Below are 27,595 nucleotides of genomic sequence, written 5' to 3' on the forward strand. Positions count from 1 at the left end.
GCTTTAATGACTGCAGAGCTGAAACAGTAATGGCTTCATCAATTAGTAAATTCACAGGCAGTGTAAATCCAGTGCGTGAAGTTTTACGAAAGCCTGTGCACAATGCTCCCTCTTGTTTCTAATCAGTACTAGCCCAAAAAGAAAACAAAGGTTTTGCAGTTACACCAATGTTAAAGACACACCACCACACTGCAGTACCAGGTATAAATACAACATTATCTAGTTCCAGTTAGGCAGCTCAGGTTGGACATTTAAGTTGACCTGGAAATCCCATCAAGTGATGCTTATACTAAATCATGAGGACTACTGCTTAACAGTACCTGTATTAGCATGTGACATGCTAGAAGCAGCACAATGAAAGAACTCTTATAAATCCAAAATGTAAAGATAAATTGAATCAATGTCAAATTCACCTTGCTTGTAAACGAGTATATTGTTCGTCACTTTATCAAAATGTTCACAAATGGAGATAGCAGCCAAATTATGAGCGTATATCAACAGAAGGTGCAAAAGGCAGGCATAATAGGTCTTGAAATATATAAATTCAGAAAAAAGTAGTGATTGCAGTATCAATTGAGGCAGAATGGCTTGACACCTCGTGATCGCAAAAGTCTTTGTAAAATGTGAATAGAAAGCAGAGATCTTGAGTTGCACTGCATTACTAACATTATGGTTTCAACTTTTATTATGCTTTGCTTAGTTTCATAAGGAAGGAGAAGTACTTCATAAAGCTCACCCAACATACCATTTGGATGAAAATATCCATATTATGAAATAGTTAATTAAGAGCTGCAGTTGAACTTTATTTACTAATCAAGCTTAGTCACCACGATAAATTCCACCTCCGATTATATTGCACCAAAATGATTTGTGGTATCACAAACACGAACCACTGATTAGTTAAAATAATATGCATAAAATGTAAGCAATCGGAGCTTTATTGATACTTAGACATCCAGATCATTGCTGATATTTCATCTAGAGCTAATACCTCAAGTTTCCTTGTACGCTTTTGAATTCTTTAACTATCTACCCATTTTTAATAGGGATATTAGTTCAGACATCTGTGGCAAAGCACTCTGCATAAATTTGTTGTCTCAAATCTTACAGGTTTTAAAAATAATCAGATCCACTTTGACCTTTGCTGTACCAGTAAAATAAAGCACCAGTATGTGTACTTGCATAAGATAAATATTTGGATAATATTTAGGGTACACTTCCATTCATGTTTTTTCCTCCAAAAGTGACTGCCTCTGCCACTTTTTCCTCCAGACTTTACTAGCTTACAACATCCCCAGTTTGGTAGCAGAAAATGTTGTTACAAGTCGGTTCTAATACAACGCAATAGTTCAGTTCCCATGTGACCCCACGTTAAGAAAAGTGTGTAATAGCAGCACCATTTAAACTAACGACGTCGGAATCACGTTATAACCAACACAGGTAAAGGAAAGTTCACATTCTACAAATAATGGTCTAAATTCTTTAATTGCGTTATAGCCAATTCACATTGAAGAAACGCACGTCATAGCAGAATCCACTTGCGGTATCTTCATTTTGCCTGTGTCCAATTTTGCTTATAATAGAAGTGATCACAGCAGCACATCAGTAACAATACTATATCAATCCAAACAAAACATTCATTTTCTAATTGCTTTCCATCCTTAAGTCATTTTTATCCTTGCAGTTGTATATCTTTTAGTGTAATGCAAATCAATCTTCTGATCAAGTTATTTTATGCAGCACTTTCATCAAAAGTCTTTTAAATATCGATAAACATAATAGACACTGCATTTGCTCAATCTGTTCTGAGAATTTTCTAAAAATCAATTATGTTAGTCAAGCACGTTTTTTTTTTACAAAACCACATACATTGCATCTAACTAGCTCATCTTTTTAAGTGTTACCTAATTTAATCAACCTAGCGGTTATCACTCCTTCAGGTGTTCAGGTGAGTTTAAAAACCTAGGTTGTAACATTGTCTACTCTGGACTCAAATGTAAAAGAAACTGAAGTTGCAGTGATTGTAAAATACTAAGTACATTAACGTCAGTCATTTCAAATCAGCATTCACTTGTCTTATTTACCAACAGAATGCACTTTCAAAAACATGCATTCTGTTGATAGTGAAGACTGCAAACACAAAAATATCTGTAGTGTAATTTTCAAAATAAATGGCCTTCATTGCTTTGAAGCTTGCTAAGCTATTTAGCATTCATTTGATAAAACACAAAGCTATGATCTATGAAAGGGATCTTTGTTCAATGAGAAAATGAATATACTGTTAACGGGTTGAAAAAAGTTGAAAAAAGCTATTTATGCTGTAACTGAAAATGCAATTAAATCTAAACTCTTGTGTAGTCTTTCAGATTTTTGAAATTGCCTGTACAATTACAAAATATTGGTTTTATCCAAACCATGCTTTCCACAAAGCTAATGAAACTGTAAAATTCAGCTGCGTGGAACTGCTGAAATGGCTTATGCAGTTGCTTTTTACAGATGACCACACAACTTCAAACCACTGAAGATCCCAAGATGGTCTATTCCATGGGCGTAGATGGTCAATTTCCAAATGAATTTGAATAGTTAATTACCGATGGGATATATAAGAACTTGTGTTAAAAGAAAAATTTTCAATGCACCTGCTTTTGATTGTTAATCCCAGCATGTTTTCGGTGTTGCAAGAGGATAACATCAAGCTTGGCTATGATATTTGACTGTGAAAAACAGAGGTTGGGAGAAAGCAAGATGGAAGACTGCTAGCATTTGGGAAACTTCTGTACTTTTATTTGAAAAGTGATAATATATAGCAATTTGCTATTAAAAATCAAAATTTACATGGCTTAAAAGGCTTAGTGATTTGAAATGCAAAAACCAAGAAAGTTAAAGTTTAAATGTTGAGTGCTAACTATTGCCCAAGCATGTATGTGCTAATAAGATCAAATTATCAGTATCGCTATAAAGCAGCTGCTTTATGAATGGTGGTCATATGTTGAGGCACCAGAACGCAGCAGATGGGAAATGAAGGCAAGTGATGAGCAGCCCACAAGATGAAACACATGCAGGCCCACTGTTTTACTGTGGCTGATTAAATCAAGCCAGACAAACGTGATTTTATTACATGGGAATCTGGAACGATCATTGTCCTAACAATTGCATCCAACTAGCTTATATTTGAGGCTCACAATTTACAGCAACTGAGTAAGTCAAATACATATTATATCAAATTATAAAATTTTTAATCAATGCTTTTTGATTGTATTCTTCAGTTCAATCCAGGTTTCTCTGAAAGTCACAGATCAGAAGCTATGGAACTGTGTGTTAAAACAGAGAGAAAGACACAAGATATTAGTCTTGATTCAGTAGTAGCATTTGCACCTGTGTCAGAAGACAGCGTTCCACTAAAAGGGCACAACTAGCAGTGACCTCCATCTGTGCATTAGGATTTTAAGCCCCACCCAGAGTTCAAAATATCTATTTGTAAGATGACACTTCAACATAATACTCAATGCTGGATTGTCAGAAGCACTGTATGCTGAGGAGATATTAAAAGGACTCATTGCCTGTCCAAATAAACGTACGTGAAAGAGATACTCCAATGACCTGACTATACAAGTGGGATTGTCTACACCTAAACCAGAATGACACAGATCCTTATTGGTGGATTTGCTAGTGCTGTTGGAAAATGTTTACATAGCAGGGGTAGGAGAAGAGAGTAGGAGAAAGTGAGGACTGCAGATGCTGGAGATCAGAGGCAAAAGTGTAGCGCTGAAAAAGGGCAGTAGGTCAGGCAGCATCCGAGGAGGAGAGTTGGTGTTTCAAGCATAAGCTCTGCATCAGGAATGTGGGGGAGGTCCAAGGGGGCCAAGAGATAAATGGAAGATGGGTGGTACTGGGTGGAAGATAGCAAGGAATATGATAGGTAGATGGAGGTGAGAGGGTGATGGTGATAGGTGGGAAGGAAGATGGACAGGGCCGAGTTGGACGGTTAGATCTGGGATAAGGTAGGGCAGGGGAGATGAGGAAACTGGTGATATTCAACATTAATTCCAGTGGTGGCGGAATCTGACTGTAAGTGGCGGAAATGATGGAAGATGATGCATTGTATCCGGAGATTGGTGCGGTGGAAAGTATTTGGCCAGGGGATTCCTTCCTTGTTGTGGTTGGAGGGATGGGGTTCAAGGGTGGAAGTGCGGGAAGTGGAGGAGATGTGCTAGAGAGCATTGCTGACCATGTGGGAAGGGAAATTGCAGTCCTTGAAGTAGGAGGCCATCTGGGAAGTTCTGGAGTAGAATGGTCCCTCCTGTGAGTGGATGCAGCAGAGGCCGGAGACGGGTTTGTGGGGATGGGAGGAGGTGCAGTCCAGACAGCTGTGGGAGTCAGTGGGTTTGAAATAGATGTTTGTGTCGAGTCAGTCACCAGAGAGGGAGAAGGAAGGGAAAGGAAAGCAGGATAAGAGAGAGAGAGAAGGAAAGGAAAGGAAAGCAGGATAAGAGAGAGAGGGAGAGAGAGAGAGGGAGAGAGAGGAGAGGGAGAGAGAAGGAGAGGGAGAGAGAAGGAGAGGGAGAGAGAAGGAGAGGGAGAGAGAAGGAGAGGGAGAGAGAAGGAGAGGGAGAGAGAAGGAGAGGGAGAGAGAAGGAGAGGGAGAGAGAAGGAGAGGGAGAGAGAAGGAGAGGGAGAGAGAAGGAGAGGGAGAGAGAAGGAGAGGGAGAGAGAAGGAGAGGGAGAGAGAAGGAGAGGGAGAGAGAAGGAGAGGGAGAGAGAAGGAGAGGGAGAGAGAAGGAGAGGGAGAGAGAAGGAGAGGGAGAGAGAAGGAGAGGGAGAGAGAAGGAGAGGGAGAGAGAAGGAGAGGGAGAGAGAAGGAGAGGGAGAGAGAAGGAGAGGGAGAGAGAAGGAGAGGGAGAGAGAAGGAGAGGGAGAGAGAAGGAGAGGGAGAGAGAAGGAGAGGGAGAGAGAAGGAGAGGGAGAGAGAAGGAGAGGGAGAGAGAAGGAGAGGGAGAGAGAAGGAGAGGGAGAGAGAAGGAGAGGGAGAGAGAAGGAGAGGGAGAGAGAAGGAGAGGGAGAGAGAAGGAGAGGGAGAGAGAAGGAGAGGGAGAGAGAAGGAGAGGGAGAGAGAAGGAGAGGGAGAGAGAAGGAGAGGGAGAGAGAAGGAGAGGGAGAGAGAAGGAGAGGGAGAGAGAAGGAGAGGGAGAGAGAAGGAGAGGGAGAGAGAAGGAGAGGGAGAGAGAAGGAGAGGGAGAGAGAAGGAGAGGGAGAGAGAAGGAGAGGGAGAGAGAAGGAGAGGGAGAGAGAAGGAGAGGGAGAGAGAAGGAGAGGGAGAGAGAAGGAGAGGGAGAGAGAAGGAGAGGGAGAGAGAAGGAGAGGGAGAGAGAAGGAGAGGGAGAGAGAAGGAGAGGGAGAGAGAAGGAGAGGGAGAGAGAAGGAGAGGGAGAGAGAAGGAGAGGGAGAGAGAAGGAGAGGGAGAGAGAAGGAGAGGGAGAGAGAAGGAGAGGGAGAGAGAAGGAGAGGGAGAGAGAAGGAGAGGGAGAGAGAAGGAGAGGGAGAGAGAAGGAGAGGGAGAGAGAAGGAGAGGGAGAGAGAAGGAGAGGGAGAGAGAAGGAGAGGGAGAGAGAAGGAGAGGGAGAGAGAAGGAGAGGGAGAGAGAAGGAGAGGGAGAGAGAAGGAGAGGGAGAGAGAAGGAGAGGGAGAGAGAAGGAGAGGGAGAGAGAAGGAGAGGGAGAGAGAAGGAGAGGGAGAGAGAAGGAGAGGGAGAGAGAAGGAGAGGGAGAGAGAAGGAGAGGGAGAGAGAAGGAGAGGGAGAGAGAAGGAGAGGGAGAGAGAAGGAGAGGGAGAGAGAAGGAGAGGGAGAGAGAAGGAGAGGGAGAGAGAAGGAGAGGGAGAGAGAAGGAGAGGGAGAGAGAAGGAGAGGGAGAGAGAAGGAGAGGGAGAGAGAAGGAGAGGGAGAGAGAAGGAGAGGGAGAGAGAAGGAGAGGGAGAGAGAAGGAGAGGGAGAGAGAAGGAGAGGGAGAGAGAAGGAGAGGGAGAGAGAAGGAGAGGGAGAGAGAAGGAGAGGGAGAGAGAAGGAGAGGGAGAGAGAAGGAGAGGGAGAGAGAAGGAGAGGGAGAGAGAAGGAGAGGGAGAGAGAAGGAGAGGGAGAGAGAAGGAGAGGGAGAGAGAAGGAGAGGGAGAGAGAAGGAGAGGGAGAGAGAAGGAGAGGGAGAGAGAAGGAGAGGGAGAGAGAAGGAGAGGGAGAGAGAAGGAGAGGGAGAGAGAAGGAGAGGGAGAGAGAAGGAGAGGGAGAGAGAAGGAGAGGGAGAGAGAAGGAGAGGGAGAGAGAAGGAGAGGGAGAGAGAAGGAGAGGGAGAGAGAAGGAGAGGGAGAGAGAAGGAGAGGGAGAGAGAAGGAGAGGGAGAGAGAAGGAGAGGGAGAGAGAAGGAGAGGGAGAGAGAAGGAGAGGGAGAGAGAAGGAGAGGGAGAGAGAAGGAGAGGGAGAGAGAAGGAGAGGGAGAGAGAAGGAGAGGGAGAGAGAAGGAGAGGGAGAGAGAAGGAGAGGGAGAGAGAAGGAGAGGGAGAGAGAAGGAGAGGGAGAGAGAAGGAGAGGGAGAGAGAAGGAGAGGGAGAGAGAAGGAGAGGGAGAGAGAAGGAGAGGGAGAGAGAAGGAGAGGGAGAGAGAAGGAGAGGGAGAGAGAAGGAGAGGGAGAGAGAAGGAGAGGGAGAGAGAAGGAGAGGGAGAGAGAAGGAGAGGGAGAGAACGAGGGGGGAGAGGTATCCAGGTGAAGGTGGATGGTCCAGATGTGAAGTTGATGAAGTGTTCAATCTTTACTCAGCGAGTCGTCAGTTCATGGAATGCCCTGCCAGTAGCAGTGGTGGACTCTCCCTCTTTATGGGCATATGGAGGATAGTGGGCTAGTGTAGGTTAGGTGGGCTTGGATCGGCGCAACATCGAGGGCCAAGGGCCTGTACAGCACTGTATTTTTTCTATGTTTCTAACCTCCTCGTGGGAGCTTGAGGAGTGGTGCTGATACAGACATTGGTTGAGCAGAGGAAATGGAATGGAATGGTACAAGTGTAACTGCGGAAGACAGACTGTTCCACATACCTGATGGAGGCAGGCATAGCTGGGGCCCATGGCTACCTATTTGGTCTTAAGTGGGAGGATTCAAAGAAATTGTTGAAGGCGAGGACGAGTTCAGCCAATCAAATGAGTGCATCAGTGGAAGGGTACTGGTTGGGTTGGTGTGAGAGGAAGAAGAGGGCTTGGTATTCTTCGTCATCGTGGATGGACGTGTACAGGGACTGGACGTCCATGGTGAAGATGCTGTATTGACGGCCAGGGAATCAAAAGTCGAGGAGGTGGAGAGCATGGGCGGTGTCCCGAATGTAAGTGCGGAGATCCTGGACCAAGGGGAATAGGACAGTCTCAAGGTATGAGATGATGAGTTCAGTGGGGCAGGAGCAGGTGGGAACGATGGCTTGACCAATGCAGTCAGGTTTGAGAAATTTGGGTGAAAGGTAGAATGTGCTAGCCCAATAGAATTAGGTTCATTGTCACATGTACTGAAGTTTTGAGTACATTGAAATGTGTACAATATCGCTACACAAGGCACCATCCTTGATACCATCCCCATCTATAATACTGAGCATTAAAGACAAATGAGTGATGGGCATGGAGTGACACCTGGATTTGACAGACTGCTGTCATCAGCTGTCATTCCTGAAGGGCTTATGCCCAAAACGTCAATTCTCCTGTTCCTTGGATGCTGCCTGACCTGCTGCGCTTTTCCAGCAACACATTTTCAGCTCTGATCTCCAGCATCTGCAGCCCTCACTTTCTCCTGCTGTCACCAGAGTCATAATTACAGGAGGGGCATGATTAGTAACTCAATTGTTATAGGATCTTCAGGCAAGACAGAAAAAGTTGTTAAAAAAAAAAGGAAGTGGTGTCATTTATTAATTAAGGAGTCAGTTACTGCATTAAAGAGGGACAATATCTTTGAAGGGTCTTCAAATGAGGCATTGTGGGTAGAGTTTAGGAATAAACCAGGGCAGTCACACTGGGAGTATATCAGCATCGTGAAACTGTTAGGAGAAAATTCTGAAGGAGAGAATTATTCTCCACTTGCAAAGGAAAGGTTTAATCAGGAATAATTAGCAAGGCTTTGTAAAAGGGTGGGCAAATTGAAGAGTTAGAAGAGCTCAGGCAGAGTAGAAGTAGAAGCACTGAAGTTGGACACAGATCCCCAGCGCTGGTGTGTGAAAACCCATCCCAGGCAATCATAACATCTATAAAATAGGTTGCTGTAGACTCAACGGGCCACAGAACCTCCTCTGTACTTCATGACTATTACTTCAATAAATATCACTTACTTAGCCTTAGTTCCTCTGTGTAGGGCAATTGGCAGCAAGCCTCCACTATCAGCCATGATCCAATCCAATCTACTTCTCCAGTCCAGGCAATGTACTGCTGTGGAAGGTACTCCTGAAACATACGTTGCTAGGTCTTCTTTGAATTGCCCCATCATCTGTATTCATTTAGTGCTGTCTACTTCATTGCTATGTTTGACAAACATACCTCTGGCAGGCAAATCATATGCCTTGCAAGTCTCAGTCAACTCTGTCACTACATTCTATAGGCACCTCTGATCAGTCCTGTGAAACATTTCTTCATTGGCATGATGTCTCTCCAAATTACATCCATGATCTTACCCAATGATGGTGCAGCATCATTACTGCATTAAAAGGCACAAAGCATACAAAGTCACTGGAAAACAGATGTTGCTTTACTGATTCTTGAATGATCACTTCAGAACCAATTTGTCCAATGTCCTCAACTGGATATTGCCATCCAGTCATTGTAGTTTTAGCCTTCACACAGTGCAGGTCAATGTGGTGCTGTTATTCTCAAGTTTGGCAGACCTATCTTGGAGTGCACGATTCTTTAGCCAGTAGGGTAGTGTCATCTGTGAAATCCAGGTATATCAACCAAAGACGTTACCATGAGATGCCAAAGTTTAAACCTGGCCAAACATTCCTCATGATGAGATCAACTACCAAGAGATAAAAGGCATGGGCAGAGTACATGCCCTTGCTGTCTCCCTGGTGATGATACTGAAGGTATCAGTGTTGGCCATGCTCATTTGATGCAGCAGCTGGAGCAGAAGGCGGCTTCAAAAGATACTCACATACTGTTCTGGAATGCTATACTATGACGTACCTGAGTGACAGTTGACGCGTGCTCTAAAGGTCTTCTTGAAAAATCAATGAAATTGATCACCAGCAGCTGATGATAAGGTCAGCTCTGCTGCATCAGAGTTCTGATTTGAACTTTGCAGGTGATAAAAAAAAAGTTAGGAGGAAAGCCACTCAAATTGGATTCTCACTTGCTCTTGAAGCCACTGCATTTATGTGGCTTACCTTATCAGATAGGTGATAGAGAAGTGGTATTATCACTGGACTGTTGATCCGGAGACCCAGGTAATTTTCGGAGGATCTTGTTCAAATCCCACTATGGCAGATAGTGGAATTCAAATTCAATAAATATCTGGAATTAAGATGACGTGAATCCATTATTGATGGTCAGAAAACCCCATTTGGTTCACAAATGTCCCTGAAGGAAGAAAACTGCCATCCTTACCCAATCTGGCTGACATGAGACTCCAGATGTGGTTGATTCTTACTGGCCTCTGGGCAATTAGGAATGGGCAATAAATACTTGCCTATCAGTGATGCCCTCATCTTGTCAATGTACATTTAAAAAATGAGATGAGCAACGTTTGGCAAATCTTACTAATGGAGTGAATATGGGGTTGGAAGTTCAGTTCAGTATTTTATGGAGGCCAAAGTTGCAAACAGTGTGGTTCAGCCTCAAGTCAGTGGCCAAGAAAGATATGGAATCAGTGGCTAGGAATTGGGGATTTTGGTACGCAACAAGAACAATGACTTCAAGCTTCTTAATATTAGACTGGAGGAAATCTTTTGCTTGTTAGACTAGCAGCTTGATAAAGCATGGGCGGTGGAGAGGTCAAGAGAGGTGCGAAAAGGTGCAATCAGCATAAACATGGAATCTGCTAAGGTTTTGGAAGATTTGCCAGGAGGTAGCATGCGAATGAGATATAATGGAAAGGCCAGGTTCATGTCTTGGGGTACACTAGTATCTGAGGAAACTCTGGCTACAAGTGGACAGATAAAAATGAGTCCAGATAAAAATGAGTCCAGACAAAGGAAACACCACTTAAATTCCTCTAATGTGTACCAGTGAAACTGTTGAAATTATAAATGACATCATTTCATTCAGAAAATTTTAATAATTTTCAACCAAAATTTGTAAATCATCTAAGAGATAATCAAATCAATGCCCAACTCCCCCTTTCTCTTAAGATGTTCAAGTACCCGTACTTAGCAATAAATAAACTGGTGAGTTCATATTGAGAGTCTTCTGATACTTTGCTTTCAACTGCCAGGGCTACAAGGACAGGAATTCCCTCACTACAATTCTCCATCATCCTATCACACTATCCTCATTTAATACATTCCTTTAAAACCTCTCTTCTTAGAAGAAGATTTCAGTCAACTGACTTAATACCTCCTATGTAGTTTAGTGTCATACTTTGTTTAGTAATGCCCTGTGAAGGACTTGGTTCGTTTCAAAAGGTTAAAAAAGATGCTATGCAAGTTGTTATGGAAATCACTAGCAATTCTGAGGCAAAATTACAACATTTTAGCTGAGGAAGCCAAGCTCATTTTCTTGGGCATAAACATAATGGCTACACAATTGAAACAGATTCAGAGCAAGTATCTATCTTCGCACTGAAATTACATTCTTTCCAAAGACTGGTGTAGTTTTGATAACATGGGTTTAATGAAAGGATAAGTAATCAATTACAGCAAATTGGAATTTGATTAACATACCTTAAAATCAGATTGGAAAAATCAATAGATTTCAGACCAACCTGCACATTATACTTGTGAAAGTCTTTTCCCTTTTCTTTAAATGCAAGAAACACTCCAGCAATGTCAGGATTTTTCACAAATTCAATAAGCATGCCTCAAAACAGGAAGAGAACATTAATATCCTTCAGCTATTCCCTTGCAATTAGTGTCAAAGCTTCATGAAATAATTAGACATTTAATACTTTTTCATTACACAATGGGAGCATGCGTGTGAGTCTTTATAAAATGGTTACATTGCAGTCAAAAAGCTGTCTAAACGCATGTTGTAATCTACTATGCAAATTGAATTGACACATCTAAGAGGATAACCTAAATGCAACAAAAAGTATCCATAGGATAACAGATGGCCAAGCCTGCAAAAAGCAAGAAGGTACTGTAGCTGAGTTAAGAGCTTTGAAAGGAGGTCACAAACCATAATATCAGACCCATGTGACACAATTGCTACCTTTGTGTTTATATGCTCCTACAAAATACAATTCTCTTAATATTCTCCACAGATATAGTGGCTAAGATCGGTACTATCAAGTCGTTGTAAGGGTAGAACCTCTTAAGCAACCAATGGAGGGGCAATTGGAAATGATGGACATTAAGAGAAAGCACAATTATGGCTTGCATGCATGAAATAATCACACTACGTTGCAGACAACATGCGGTACTGAAGTGTATCTTTAGTAGTGTGCAAAATTGAACTAAGATTTTGCTTTTCAGAAAATGTTAGACAAAGCAATAATTAGAATCTTTACACAAATATGCAAAGTCAATAATCTTATTTAAATAAACATTAAGTACCAAAAAAAGGGAAAGAATTGTTTAATTAGAAAGTGATAAATTATAATGACTAAGTTCTTTTAATTGTTATTCATGGTAAAATGCAAAATATTACCACATGCTAACACTACAAAGTTTCAATGCGATGCTCCAAACAATGGTATATTTTCCATAATATACTTCAGTTGACTTGTTTAATACAATTCTCGTGGTTAACGGCAATTTGATTTTTTTTTGCTCAAGTCCACAGAAATTTCTTCACTGTATCTAATTTCTACGTGACTGGTGCTGTGTTCCTTTCCTCACTAATAAACAGCTATGGACGAAGCAATTTGTAGCATCCATTAATACAAAGGTCCTAACAGCATCTGCTCTCCATTTCTAGAGCACACTGGATACCAGAAACAAAATCTGACAACCACAATTTACAATGCAGTCTTCAGCTCTTCATTCCCATGCCAGCTCTTTAAAAAGCAATCAAATTAGTATGATTCTATTTCATCATAGCCTTGCAATTTTCATTTCTAGTATCTACTCAATTCACATACTTTTAAACAACCATTACCCTGTCAAAGAAACATATCATTGAGCATAATTCGATACATAAAGATAATCTCTTTAGTTATGCTGCTCCATTTCACATTTGTGGCATGTCACCAACACTTCTACTAGAAGAAAGTTCTTCTCTATTTACTCTATTAAAACCTACCATTATTTTAAAGACTACTTTAAAATTTTATTTGAGTTTCTCTGCTTCAAGGAAAACAAATTTTCTCTAGTCTTTCCACATTACTCAAGTCCTTTATCCCATTAGCATTTTGCTAAAATTCCTCTCTGCACCCTTTCCAATGCTTTAATTTTTCACATTTCTTTTACAATAGGACTATTGAGTGCTGCAGCATATTCTCCACTGAACTTCAAGTGTTACAAAACAGCTAATTTAGTCTGATCATTTTGGAACATTATAACATCAGTTCAACTACAAGCAATCTTTTTTGTGTCCACAATATCCTTCACAGATTAGCAAATTCTGATTTGGTCAGATAGTTAGGGAAATTGGTATCAACTAGATGCCTTAAAAAAAAAGAGAACTCAAATGAAGCAAGAGTGTTCTCTCTCAATGAGTTAATAAATTAACTGGCATTGCACAACTACTGAAACAGAGAAGCACATTAAGTGTTGCATCAAATTCAATAGAATGCTTTCAGTTATACTGAGAATATAATAAATTTGATTTTACTGATCTAATGTCCTTTAGGGAAGGAAACCCACATTCTTCTCTGGTCTAGCCTATATGTGACTTCAAACCCACAATGTGGTTTACTTTTAACTGATTTCTGAAGTGGCCTACTAATTAATACAGTTGCATTGAAACCACTACAAAGTCTAAAAGGAGGAACAAAACTTGACTGGCCAGCTTTGGATCTAGGCACTAGAATTGACTATGGCAAACCCAGACCTACAAAGTCCTCCTTACAGTCATCTGAGGGTGATAAAGTTTTGGGAATTCAACAGCAAAGATGGTATTATAATGGCCTATCATCACATTTTAGAGCATTGGGAATTCAACAGTTAAAAAACCTCCATTATAGTGGTTTGCTATAATTTTGACTGTGTGCCTGCCCTGTAGCAGGCTGAGACCAGAAATCTCAGTGGATGTCTGGTTGTCTCAATTGTAGAAATTGTCTCGAGCCATAGGTATGTATTTTGCCCTCAGGCAAAGTCTTATCCAAGGAACAAAAAGCTGCCAGCCCTGTTTATAGATATTAACTGCCTCCTGCTCCTATTAACATACTTCCTTACCTATTAACAAGGGTATGTGCAGACCAACAATGAGAACACCACTGGATCCTATTATCTATCTCCTGACCTATTAACACAAGATTGTGAATAATACAGTAACAGGCTCATGTGAACAATTCTGTCACAGGAAGGTAACAATTACTAGTCATTGCAAGATTGAGACATACCTGCTTTTAACAATATAATAGCAATCAGCCATGTGATATTAAGAACTCTATTAGTCACACCTGAACAAGATATAAAATATACTGTTTGCATATAATGTTCAGAGATTCATTGAGGGGTGCCACCACAAGGAGGCAATGGAACTCCTTTGGTGTCACCCAGAATCTCTTTACAGCTATCCAGAAATAAAGGTTTGTTTCTCTTTAAACTGAAATTGTCAACAAGGACTGGTGACAACATTGGGAGAATGGCCTCAAATTCGGCAATCAAAAGCCTGCCAGTTTCACATTCAGAATCATATCTACAGACAACAGCTCAGACTTCACCATCACCAACCCTGGGTACAGCCTTTCCACCCAACAATTAGAATAATACCAGGAAAGGTAGAGAAATTGAAGCATAAACGATTAAGAGGTGACCTTGTTGCAGTCTTCAAAATTGAGAGCAATTTTAGGTTAAAAAAATAAAAGAGGACATTTGTTTCCATTAGTTGGTATGTCAGTAGCTGTGGATCACGATTTCAAGACTGTCAACAAGAAAGCTAGGGGTGAGATAAGGAGAAACTTTACTTAGAATGCACTGCTTGGGAGAGTTAGAGAGCTGGAGATATAGATATATATATATATAAAAATATATATAAATATTGTATATACTCCAGATCTCATGACACCAGGCCAAATGTGTGCGAGGAAATCCTCCAATTACCACTAACATCCCCACACCCCTCAGCTCGTGAATTAGTACTCCATTGGTGTTGAGCACCATTGAGGAAACATTCAACATGGCAAGGGTACAATATATTCTAGATGGGGGATTTCTTTGTCCACTACCAGGACTGGCTCAGCAGTACCACTACTGACCGAGCTGGCAGAATCCTAAAAGACATAGCTGTTAACCTGGGTCTGCAGCAAATGGTGAGGGAGCCAAGAGGGAAAGAGTTACTTGACAATGTCTTCACCAACTGCATCAACCTTAGATGCACCTGTCCATGATACACTCAGTAGAAATGGTCAGCGCACAGAGGGTACACTCCATTACATTTTGCAATGCACTACCAGATGTGCTAGATGGGACAAACTTTGAACACAAATCAGCACAAACTCAACATCCATGAAATGTAGTGGGGCATCAGTAGCATCAAAATTAAATTCAACCATAGCCTGCAATCTCATAGGACACGTCCTCCATTGCACCACTGAACCAAGATGTCCTGGTTTGGTTTACAGGACAGTATGCCAGGGCACACCTTAAAATGAGGTGTCAACATGGTGAAGCTGCAAAACAGACCTAACTTTCATGCCAAACAGGCAAAGCATCATGAATTCTGTTCCAACAGCCAACAGATCAAATCCAAATTGTGCACGGTGGCAATTAACTAACAGGAGGAAGCTGCACAAATACCTTACTCCTTCACTATCAGAGTCCGCATTGTGAAACTCCCTCCCTCATAGCAGTGTGAGTGAACCTACACCCAAAGGACTTCCACAGTTCAAGCAGGTAGTCAACCATTACCTTGTCACAGCAATAAGGGATGAACAATAAGTGTTGACTTAACAAGAAACACACACATCTAATTGAATGAATTTTGAAAGAAATTACATAACCAAAAATCAGGACATGTTCTATTACCAACTAATCCAAGTACAACTTTATCAGCAATGGCTTGTAATCTATAGGGGTTGGATGCATTTAATACATGTTGACATCTACTTACCAATGATCAGCTAATCTTGTCTGAATTGCAGGGTGGGAAATGGGAACATACACAGTGAACAAAACAATGACAATTTTGATTTAAAAAAGGGCCAAAACAACTTTGGTTTCTTTACTCTGTGAGCATATGGACAACAAACTGATCTGAATCAATCAACCTGCTCTAAAGGATTGTGGTCTAAAGGATAACTACTGTAATATTTATTTGCAATTTAACTGGAGGTCTCAAAGCATTTGTTCGTACAAAATAAATTGATTTATTTTGCTGTAAAGTGAAAATTCAAAAACAACCGGAAGTGAAGTACACACCAATTTGTTAAGAGTTTTCTACAGATGCAAAGTATTAAAGAAACAACATTCATACAGCACGTGTCGAATAATATTAGTGATCACATTCCCACTGGGAAAGTAAACATTAGTTCATCTCATGATAAGCCATACCACTCATTAAATGGTCTATTCAATGCCAAGAGAGCCTGCCAATTCTAACTGAACTTGTTTTGAAAGATTTCAGCACATCCTCCCATCAGCTCAGAGTCCCCATATTCCCATCATTTCTCAATAAATGACCCTTTATCGAACATTTGCTATGAAGATAGCTACAACAGTGACAACCCTCTACACTTATCCACACTGTAATCTAATCTAATCAATTCTAACTGAACTTGTTTTGAAAGATTTCAGCACATCCTCCCACCAGCTCAGAGTCCCCATATTCCCATCATTTCTCAATAAATGACCCTTTATCGAACATTTGCTATGAAGATAGCTACAACAGTGACAACCCTCTACACTTAAAAAATAGACATATGTGCTGCAAAAACTTACTGTTTGAAGCATGCAAGAGTCGCATTTCTGAATTGTTTTCACAGCTTTCCCCCAGAGGGGTCACTCTTTAATTTCAGAGCCAAAGAGAAACTACTAAGGTCTGAGACTTCCTACTGTGGCGCTCAAAATTAAACACGTGCAGTAAGACTTATCCTGTTTATAGCTATTAATTGGTTATTATGTAGGAAATAGGATTGGTCTGCTCTACCATTCAGCTGGGTCATGGCTGATCCGCTACCACTATGTCATTTTCCAGCAATATCCCTTGATATCTTTAATATTTATAAGTCTATTGATTCCTGTCTGGATATATTCAATGCTTATGCCAGAGGGCTATGGAGGCTCAAAAAAGTTCCAAATTGTCACCACCCTGAGTGAAAACATTTCTCATCTCTGCCCCAAATAGTTTATTGCTTATTCTGAGACTGTGCTACCTAGTTCTAGATCTCAGACAGGGGAAATATCCTACCGGTATCTATGTTGTGAAGCCTGTAAGAACCTTTATATACTTCAGTGAGATCTTCTCTCATCTTTCTAAAGGAGAGAACACTTGCCAGGTTTCAATCTCTCCCCATCGTACAATCTCACCAATCAAGCACCCAGTCTGGTGAACCTCATTTGTTTTTTCTGCATGGCAAGTAGTCTGTCCTTTCTTGGGTAAGGAGACCAAAAGTACAATGGTGTGTGGTATCAGAAAAATAGCACATTGGTGTGAATTTACAAGGGTGATTAAGAAAAACGGTCAAATGCAAAACATACAAAATCCATACAAGTACTATAACCTAGAAGATCTGAAGCCAATCGAAATGGATATCCAGTTGGAACAATTTTTGATGACATTGCGAACTGAACTGTCATACAAGTCGGAACGTTTGACATTGCAAAGTCTTGCAAGTACAACTTTCTGACTTCACATTTAGAAAGACAAATTCAGGCAGAGAGGGCAAGAGAACAAGAACCAGGGTCTACCAGGAAGGTAAGCAAACCAGTTAAAAAGCTGATATATTCGGGCAGCGACTGAACCAGAGACACTACCCGTGTCGTGTCTCCCACCCGCCCTCCCCCTCCTCTAACCAAAAGACGACTCTGCGGTGTTTATAAGGCGAGGATTTTGCCAAGTTGAGGTAAGTTGGTTAAAAACAAACTTTTCCTTTTTCGTAACTTTAGTCTCAATTTAGGTAACGTTTAAAATTAAAAATGGCAGGTGATCTCAGACCCGTGTTATGATCCCCTTGCTCAATGTGGGAGCTCAGGGACACAGCTGCTGTCCCTGGCTCCTTCATGTGCAGAAAGTGCATCCAGTTGCAACTCTTGTTAGACTGCATGACGGCTCTGGAACTGTGGGTGGACTCACTTTGGAGCATACACAATGCTGAGGGGGTCATGAATAGCATGTTCAGTGAATTGGTCACACCGCAGATTAGGATTGCGACGGAGAAAGGGAACGGGTGACCCAAAGGCAGAGAAAGAGCAGGAAGGCAGTGCAGGTGCCCCCTGTGGTCATCTCCACTCCCAATACAGGTATACCGCTTTGGATACTGTTGAGGGAGACGGCTCACCTGGGGAAGGCAGCAGTAGCCAAGTTAACGGCACCGTCGCTGGCTCTGCTGTAAAAAAGGGCAGGAAAGAGAGTGGAAGAGCTATAGTCATAGGGGATTCAACTGGAAGGGGAGTAGCCTGGCATTTGTGGTTGAAAGAGAGACTCCCAAATGATATGTTGCCTCCCAGGTGCACAGGTCGGGGATGTCTCAGATTGACTACAGAAATTTCTCAAGGGGGAGGGTGAATAGCCAATTGGCATGGTGCATGAAGGCACCAATGATATAGGTAAAAATGGGATGAGATCATACACAAGGAATGTGGGGAGTTAGGAACGAAGTTAAAAAGTAGGACCTCAGAGGTAGTAATCTCTGGATTGCTATCACTGCCATGCACGTGTCAGAGTAGGAATGATAGAATATTCAGGATGAATGTGTGGCCTGAGAGATGGGGTCCAGAATTTTGGGACATTGGGACCAGTTGTGGGGGAGGTGGGACTATTACAAATTAGATGGTCTACATTTGGGCCGGACTGGAACCAATGTTCTGGGGGGTGGGGTGTGGGGGAGGTGGGAGCTTTTGCTGACACTGTTGGGGAGGATTTAAACTAGTGTGGCAGGGCAATGGGAACTAAATGAGGTGGTTAGTGGACAGGAAGGAGGTAGTAATTAAAGCCTACAAAAGAACTAAATAATGAAGTCAGCGTGACTAAGGGGAAAGAGTAGGCAGGAAGTGGCGTATGAACGCAGAGGGATTGGTGATCTGAGATGCATTTACTTTCATGCAAGTGTAGTAGGTAAGGCAGATGAACTTAGGCCTTGGATTAGTACCTGGGAGTATGATGTTATTGCTATTACTGAGACTTGGTTGAGGGAAGGCCATGATTGATATCCTGGGATATTTAATTGTCAATGCTTCAGGCAGAAGAGAGAGGGAGGCAAAGGGATGGAGGAATTGCATTACTAGTCAAAGAGGATATCACAGCTGGGCCGAAGGAGGGCACTATGGAGGACTCGAGCAGTGAGGCAATATGGGCAGAGCGCAGAAATAGGAAGAATGCTGTAACAACGTTGGGGCTTACTAAAAGCAAACGAGAGATAGAAGTACAAATATATAGAGAGATCATAGAAAGATGTAGGAGCAACAGGGTGGTGGTGATAGGAGATTTTAATTTTCCCAACATTGACTGGGAATCACTTAGTGTGATAGGATTGGATGGAGCAGAATTTGTAAGAAGCATCCAGGAGGGTTTTCTAGAGCAGCATGTAAGTAGTGCAACTCGTGAAGGGGCCATACTGGACCTGGTGTTAGGAAGTGAGCTCGGCCAGGTGGTTGAAGTTTCAATGGGGGATTATTTTGGGAATAGTGATCACAATTCCATAAGTTTTAGAATACTCATGGACAAAGAGGAGTGTGGTCCTAAAGGAAGAGTGCTAAACTGGGGGAAGGCTAACTGTACCAAAATTCGGTAGGAGCTGGGGAATGTAGATTGGGAGCAACTGTTTGAAGGGAAATCCACATTCAACATGTGGGGGAGGCTTTTAAAGATAGGTTGGTTAGAATTCAGGAGAGATAGGTTCCTGTGAACAGGAGGGATAGAAATGGCAAGATTAGGGAACCATGGATGACAGGTGAAATTGAGAGACTAGCTAAGAGGAAAATGGATGCATACATAAGGGTGGCACGGTGGTAGTGGTTAGCACTGCTGCCTCACAGCGCTAGAGACCCGGGTTCAATTCCCGCCTCAGGCGACTGTCTGTGTGTAATGTTTGCACATTCTTCCAGTGTCTGCGTGGGTTTCCTCCGGGTGCTCCCGTTTCCTCCCAAAATCCAAAAATGTGCAGGTTAGGTGAATTGGCCATGCTAAATTGCCCGTAGCGTTAGGTGAAGGGATAAATGTAGGGGAATGGATCTGAGTGGGTTGCGCTTCAGCGGGTCAGTGTGGACTTGTTGGGCCGAAGGGCCTGTTTCCACACTAAGTAATCTAATCAAATAAGGTCGAAATGACTGAAATCAGATGAAGCTTTGAAAAAATAATCGGGAATGTAAGACCAATCTGAAATGTAGAATTAAGAGGTCTAAAAGAGGCCATGAGATATCCTTGAGCAGGGTTAAGGAAAACCCCAAAGCCTTTTATTCATATACAAGGAGCGAGAGGGTAACAAGGGAAAGGATTGGCCCACTCAAGGGCAAAGGAGGAAAGTTATGCATTGAGTCAGAGAAAATGGGTGAGATTCTTAAATGAGTACTTTGCATCAGTATTCACCAAGGAGACAGACATGACGGATGCTCAATTACTCTAGGTCATGTTGTCATAAGGAGAGAGAGGAAGTGTTGTGTATTCTAAAAAGGTATTAAGGTGGACAAGTCCCCACGACCAGATGGGATCCATCCCAGGTTACTGAGGGAAGCAAAAAAAGAAATAGCTGGGGCTTTAACGGATATCTTTATAGCATCCTTGAAAATGGGGGGAGGTCCCAGAGGACTGGAGAACTGCTAATGTTGTCCCCTGGTTTAAGGAGGGGAGTAGGGGTAATCCAGGTAATTACAGACCTGTGAGCCTGACATCAGTGGTAGGGAAGCTACTGGAGAAGATACTAAGGGATAGGATATATACCCATTTGGAAGAAAACAGGCTCATCAGTGATAGGCAGCATTATTTTGTGCAGGAAAGGTCATGCCTTACAAACTTAATAGAATTCTTTGAAGAGATGACAAAGTTGATTGATGAGGGAAGGGATGTAGATGTCATATATATGGACTTTAGTAAGGTGTTTGAGAAATTTCTCCATGGTAGGCTGATGAAGATGAAGTCGCATGCAGTTCTATCTAGATTGACAGAACTGGTTGGGCAATAGGAGACAGGAGTAGGGGAAAAAGCTTCTCAAAATGGAGACCTGTGACCAGTGGTGTCCCACAGGGATCATGCTGGGACCACTGTTGTTTGTGATATACATAAATGATTTGGAGGAAGGTGTAGGTTGCCCCATTTGCGAGTTTGCAGATGATACTAAGATTGCTGGAGTAGCAGATAGTGAAGGGGATTGCCAGAGAATACAGCAGAATATACATAGATTGGAGAGTTGGGCAGTGAAATGGCAGATGGAGTTCAATGCATGAAATGAGAGATGATGCATTTTGGAAGATGCAACTCCAGAGTGAACTATACAGTAAACAGAAAAGTCCTGAGAAAAATTGATAAACAGAGATCTGGGTGTTCAGGTCCATTGTTCCCTGACGGAGGCAACGCAGATCAGTAGAGTGGTCAAGGAGGCATACAGCATGCTTTCCTTCATCAGATGGGGTATGGAATACAAGAGTTGGCAAGTCACATTACAATTGTATAAGACTTCGGTTTGGCCACATTTGGAGTACCGTGTACAGTTCTGGTTGCCACATTACCAAAAGGATGTGGATGCAGAGAGGGTGCAGAGGAGGTTCACCAGGATGTTGCCTGCTATGGAGGGTGCTAGCTATGAGAGGTTGAGTAGATTAGGATTATTTTCTTTAGAAAGATGATGGTTGAGGGGGGACCTGATTAAGGCCTACAAAATCATGAAAGTCAGATGTACAACACAGAAACAGACCATTTGGTCCAACCCGTCCATGCCGAGCAGATATCCCAACCCAATCTAGTCCCACCTGCCAGCACCCAGCCCATATCCCTCCAAACCCTTCCTATTCATATACCCATCCAAATGTCTCTTAAATGTTGCAATTGTACCAGTCTCCACCACTAGCAAGAAACTTTTTCCCAGAATGAAGGACTCAATTACTGGGGTCACGAGTTCAAAGTGAGAAGGGAAAAGTTTAGGGGAGATATGCGTGGGAAGTTCTTTACGCAGTTGGTGGTATGTGCCTGGAATGCGTTGCCAGCAGAGGTGGTCGGGGCGGGAACGATAGCGCCACTTAAGATGTATCTAGACAGATACATGAACGGGCAGGGAGCAAAGGGATATAGATCCTTAGAAAATAGGCAGCAGATTTAGATAGAGGGTACGAATTGGCGCAGGCTTGGAGGACCGAAGGGCCTGCTCTTGTGCTGTTCTTTAATCTTTATTGGAAATTCTAAATTCATTTGGATTTAACAGTGAAATGGCTACTGCTCTGTCGAGAAGAACACAAAACAGGTCCTGTTTCTCATCAGTGAAAACAGTGTGGTGATCTCATACACCACAGGTGCAGGCTGCTCAGAGGCCAATAAGAGGCAAATCACACTGATTAAGGCACTGAACACAAAACACTCAATATCCACCAGTACACACGTGCATATGATGCCTCTCCCCACATAACTCCAGCCAGCACCGTGTTCATAGAATAGAATCATAGAATCCCTACAATGTGGAAGCAGGCCATTCGGCCAATCAAGTCCACACTGAACCTCGGAAGAGCACCAGACCCAGACCCATCCCTTTGCCTTACATCTGTAATCCTGCATTGACCACAGCTAATTCACCTAGCCAACACATTCCGGGACACTACAAGCATTTTCAAATGGCCAATCCACTTAATCTGCACATCTTTGGACTGTGGGAGGAAACCACAGCACCTAGAGGAAACCCACGCAGACACTGTGTCCAAACACCACACAGTCACTCAAGGCTGGAATCGATCCCAGACCTGGTGTTGAGACAGTGGTTGGCACTGCTGAGTCAGTGCCACCCCAAACCAGTGTTGTGTGGTGTTGTTCAATGCAACACAGCCCCTGGTGTAATATGGTGAAAAGAACTCAAACCCAGGACACCTTGACCTAGGGATGAAAATGTGTTGGCCAGGCTTTGTGCAGGAATTGAAGGTGTGGTACAATTGAAAGAGAACCCAAAGGCTAAATCAATAGGCAAAGTAGGGGGATATCCAAGATGGCAGCGACTCAGCAAGTCTGAGTCTATAGTGCTCCTCCCAAGACCTGGGCAAAGTGGGTCACCCGCCTCCATCACACTCACCAAATCATTTAAAATAGTTTTTACTTAATGTAATTAGTGACTCAGTACTAATTTTAAACAAACAATCTAGTCTCCTGTAAAAATTACTATGGGGGAAAAAGGAGCCCACAGTTCTCAGCAGGCAGGAACCCCTCCCCCACCCACTCCAGCTGCAGCAGAGGTGTCCGCAGCCACCCCGGGGGACTTATTATGGTGGCGAGCCTCGTGGAAATAATCTCTAAACTCGATGTGAAGGTCGAAGCTTTCATTGAAGAGTCCCGAAGTCGATGGAATTCACTCTCAGCCGTGCTACAAAAGCACGGCCGAGACATCGAAGAAATCAAGCGCTGAGTTGGAGGGGCACAGCTGAAGGCTGCAACCTCCAAGATCATAGCAGAATCGGCTGTGGATCGGGTCCGGACTCTTGAATAGTGAGTCTGGACCTTAGAGAATCACTGACTACCTCGAGAATCGAGGTAGTCGAAAACGAATTTGTTCACTGGGCCTTCCCGAATAGGAAGAAGGTGGCCAGCTTAGTGTTTCTTGAACAGTGGCTTCCACAGCTTTTAAATCTGGAGGCTGGATCAGGCCAGGTAAGGGTGGAATGGGCCTACCGGGTTGCAGTGCACGGGCCCAGCTGGAACCAGCGCCCCCGCCCGGTTCTGTTCTAGCTGCAAAGCTAGAAGGAGAGACAGATGCTCTTGGAAGCTTCCAAAAATCTTGGGAAAGATCCCCAAGCCATGATTTATAAAGCATCCAAGATTATGTTATTTCAGGACTTTTTCCAAGCTTTGGTCCGAAAGAGGAAGGCGTTTGATGAAGCGAAGAAGCATTTAAGGGGCTTAAACATTCAGCACTCCTTGCGCTACCCAGCTACACTATGCTTCAGCCACGAAGAGTCCGTGTATAACTTTGGATCACCAGAGAAGGCCAAGGAATATTTGAACTCTCTTAGATAAATTATAAGAGTTAATTGATGTTGTTTTGCCCTCCCCCCATCCCAGTTTACCCCCCTTTTTTTCCTTTCATTATCTTACTGTTTAATATTACCTCCAGGGGGTAGGAAGAGGGGTTTATTTATTCATTCTTTACTAAGCGATTTTCTTCCCTTTTTTTTAGGGGTCTAGTTAATGTAGATGGGGGGAGGGGGAGAAGGTGGTTATCTTATCCTATTTTTATCTTTGTCCTTAGGAGCGGGGTTGTTTTCCCCTGTTATTTTGTATTACTATATTTAATTATTATTTGCTGAGACTGTAATTTTATAGTCATATGTTCATATATGGTATTAATATTACCAAATATACCCATGCCTGACCTGATGGTGTGGGGTGGGGGGTAGGGTACTCACTGTTAGTTCTAGTTCAGTAGTATACTTGAATTTTCTTTATCCTATCATGGGGTGCCTGGATCAAGGATGGGGCACTGGTTGGGAGAGGTTATGATGGGCTTTTGGAAAGGAAGTGATGCCCCCTGGGAATAAGGGGGAAGATCTCCGTTTAGATAAATTTTAAATTTTTAAAATTAGGAATAGTTTTTTATTATATTCATCTGAATGTATTAAAGAGCCTTTATTTTTGAGACTTTTATATGCTCTATGCTCAGGATGTTTTGGATAGAGTTTCTTCTCTGGGGGGGGGGGGGGGGGGGGGGGGTGAGGGGGAGGGTGTCTCGGACTTGCCCCGTGACTGTGGGTGGTCGGTCGATTAAATGGTGCACCTGGAATATCACGGAGTAATTTACCAATCAAAGGAGGAGAATATTATCATACCTCAAGAAAGAAAGGGTTGATATAGCTCTCCTACAGGAGACATTTATTGGATAAAGAACACCTGAAATTACGACAGGGAAGAGATTATCTTCCATTCTCTCTTTCTGTGCAAGGAAAAAGATTTTGGTGAACTGGATGGCTGAGGGCCCAAATATGGTGCACCAGGAGAAAAACCGAATTACTCCATAAAGTATGGCAGCCCTTCTTGAATTACACAAATACAGATATCTCGGTCATCCTAACAAGGGCCTTTATTTAAGTGAGGGGGTGAATCTGGCTGGTCCGGGGCCTCTTAGGAGAGGAATTCTGCACGAATATGGGTTTTGTTGTGATCTGATGTTAACACATTCTGAGCATGTATATCATTGCTCAATTTGTGTGTTATCCGTTGGGTTTTTTTTCTCTTGAATAATGTAAGAGTTGCTCTGGTTAGTTGTAGGTTAGATGAGTAGTTAGTTGAGTTTTGTTTTTTTTCTCTTGGTATTTCTTTTTTTCTTGTTTGATGGATTTTGATTATTTATTTAAGATTTAACTGTATATCAATGTTTATACTTGGGTTTTTTTTTTAGTTTTCTTTTGTAAACATGTAAAAACATGTTAAATTTTCAATAAAAATATCGATTTAAAAAAAGGCAAAGTAAGGTTTCGGTCACCGCCTCTTAATTTAAAAAGTGATTGACTCTGGTTATACAATCACGAAGTACGCAGTTCAGATAAAAGGTGGCTCTGGTGGATCTATGTAACTAGGAGAAAGTGAGGACAATCCTGATGAAGGGCCTATGCCCGAAACATCGATTCTCCTGCTCATCAGATGCTGCCTGACCTGCTGTGTTTTTTCCAGTGCCATGCTTTTCAACTCTGGATTATGTAACCCAAACTGAGGCGAGCAGAGCTAAGAAGGGTCTAGAAAAAGCACACCATTTTGTTGAACATTATACCTGTAAATCTCAGGTTGAATGAAAACTGCTACTTGATGCGAATCAGCTAAATCCTTGAAGAAAAAGAACTGGAACTCTATGTGAAGCTTAGTGCCATAAAGCACTTTCTGGTATAAACTGGTGCCATCTCTATTGAGTAGGACGTTCAATAAAATCGGTGAGATTCACCTTTCCTGTATCGGTCAGATAAAGTATGCTTTATATTCACTGATTTCCTTGTTTTTCATGTTTAATTAATGCTGATTTTGGTTTGATTGTTAAAGTAGAAAATAGAAGTGGTAAAATCTTAATTCTAAAGAAAAACATATGGGTAAGTAAATTTGTTTCTTTTGTTGATTTCCACAGGGATCATAACATAATGCAGAAATGTAATGGTTGTTGTGATTTTTTTTTCCTTGAATCCATGTTGTAATGTTAATTACATCATCTCTCAGCTTTGCCAGCTTTTATCAGCTAACAGTCAAGCTGAAGATTAAGCTTACACACTTCACGTTCTCCATTACGTTTTCTAAAAAAAAGTACAATACTCAAATAGGCGGGGATCAGAAAGACTGCAGAGCTGGTTAGGCTCAGCATTCCAGTCTTCTGTAAGCTTGAAATTTACAAATTTACAGACGAAAAAAAAGCAATGCATCTGGATACTCTTGTACTATTGACATCTTGTGCTATAATTTGGCACTCACAGGTGACAAATAGCACGTCAGGTAAGTTTTCTCTTCTCAGGGAGATGGCAATATTGTTACCTAGTTCTTCACTAATTTGCATTACTTTGATATTTACATTTTGTGTCATAAAGTGGGGTTTGTAATTAAACATGGTGTCAAAGTTTGTCAAGAAATTTAAACTTCCCAGTTCACACCTCTACATCTGTCAATCAGTTCATTCATACGTATAGTGCCAAATGCATAGAACCAGTACCGCATTTTATGCATTCTACCCTCATTTCACCTAACTGCTGTATCCCTTTCCAAGTAGTAAGCTTCAAGATATATCTGTTTGGCTACGCTAGTCCTGGTTTTGCACATTTTCTCTTGTATTCAGCTATATTTTAGTGTGTATGTTGCTGAGCTATACTCCTATTTGCTGCACATGTGGCCCATTCAATGGGGTATTTTGCTCCGTAAACTGATTTTATGATAGCTACTTTATTGTTTCTCCACCCCATCTACCAATTTTTATCTGCCTAGTTTTTATTTTAGCTCTGGTATATGAAAAAAATCAAGAAAGAGCCACATTAAAACCTAGTTTACTAAATAATCTATGGCAGATGCATCAAGTGTCACAGTGGAGAAGTCATATAATTCAATCAAGATAAATGACACTGTCCCTGGGAGGTTCTCATCAACTTAAGAGATACACATCAAGAATTCTTGAAATACTATAGAAAAACAAATGCAATAGCTGTAACAAGCTTATTGTACTATGACTTTCATTTTTCCAGCAGGTTAAATATGCTGAGTTACATTGTATGACCACGTATTCTACCAACATACTGAGTGTGGTGCAGCCTGATGCCAGATATCAAATAAACATTGGGAAATGTCTCATCCTTTTGGAAAAGGTCACCAGTATCAGAAAACACAGCCAAATATTGCTTTCTTTAACCAACAGCTATGATCATAAAGCCACTTTTATAAATTAATGGACAGATGCACAACCTGTTCTCAGCATTACTGTATAGCATGTCACTGCGTTGTGCCTTGTGCCATTTAATCAGTGTGTGCCAGCACAGCAACTGCTTTGGTATCAGTGCAGAATGCTGAAATGCCAGCACTGTTCACTGAGTGAAGGAAAGGAGAATTTCAAAACATTTTTCAACTATTCAGTTACCAAACTGCAAAACTGTTACCTGCACTAGTCCCATTTTGATGTATCTGTTGCAACATTTGGAATGCAAGAGCTATGCTCAAGCAGAAAAGATTTGCGATTATTCTTTGGTGATGTAGCCCAGTATCCACTGACATTTAGAGCTGAAAATGTGTTGCTGGGAAAGCGCAGCAGGTCAGGCAGCATTCAAGGAACAGGAGAATCGACATTTCAGGCATAAGCCCTTCTTCAGGAATGAGGAAAGTGTGTCCAGCAGGCTAAGATAAAAGGTAGGGAGGAGGGACTTGGGGGAGGGGCGTTGGAAATGCGATAGGTGGAAGGAGTTCAAGGTGAGGGTGATAGGCCAGATTTCCTCTCCCCCCACCTTGTCTCAGTCAAATCCCTCGAACTCAGCACCG

At 42.2% G+C, this 27,595-nt stretch overlaps 1 protein-coding gene and 1 long non-coding RNA gene across 2 annotated transcripts in view; both read right to left on the reverse strand.

Annotated features, from left to right (window-relative positions):
* Positions 1-27,595, reverse strand: part of git1 (G protein-coupled receptor kinase interacting ArfGAP 1) — a 218,084-nt gene that overhangs the window by 145,623 nt on the left and 44,866 nt on the right. The gene's annotated exons all lie outside the window — the stretch shown is intronic.
* On the reverse strand, positions 1,467-9,616 carry LOC122563999. Its single transcript, XR_006315790.1, has 2 exons — positions 8,344-9,616; positions 1,467-3,311 (listed from the first exon to the last, which is right to left on the reverse strand). It is a non-coding gene; the product is annotated as an uncharacterized LOC122563999 (long non-coding RNA).

This window comes from Chiloscyllium plagiosum, chromosome 28, assembly GCF_004010195.1.
Source record: "Chiloscyllium plagiosum isolate BGI_BamShark_2017 chromosome 28, ASM401019v2, whole genome shotgun sequence".
NCBI lineage: Eukaryota > Metazoa > Chordata > Chondrichthyes > Orectolobiformes > Hemiscylliidae > Chiloscyllium > Chiloscyllium plagiosum.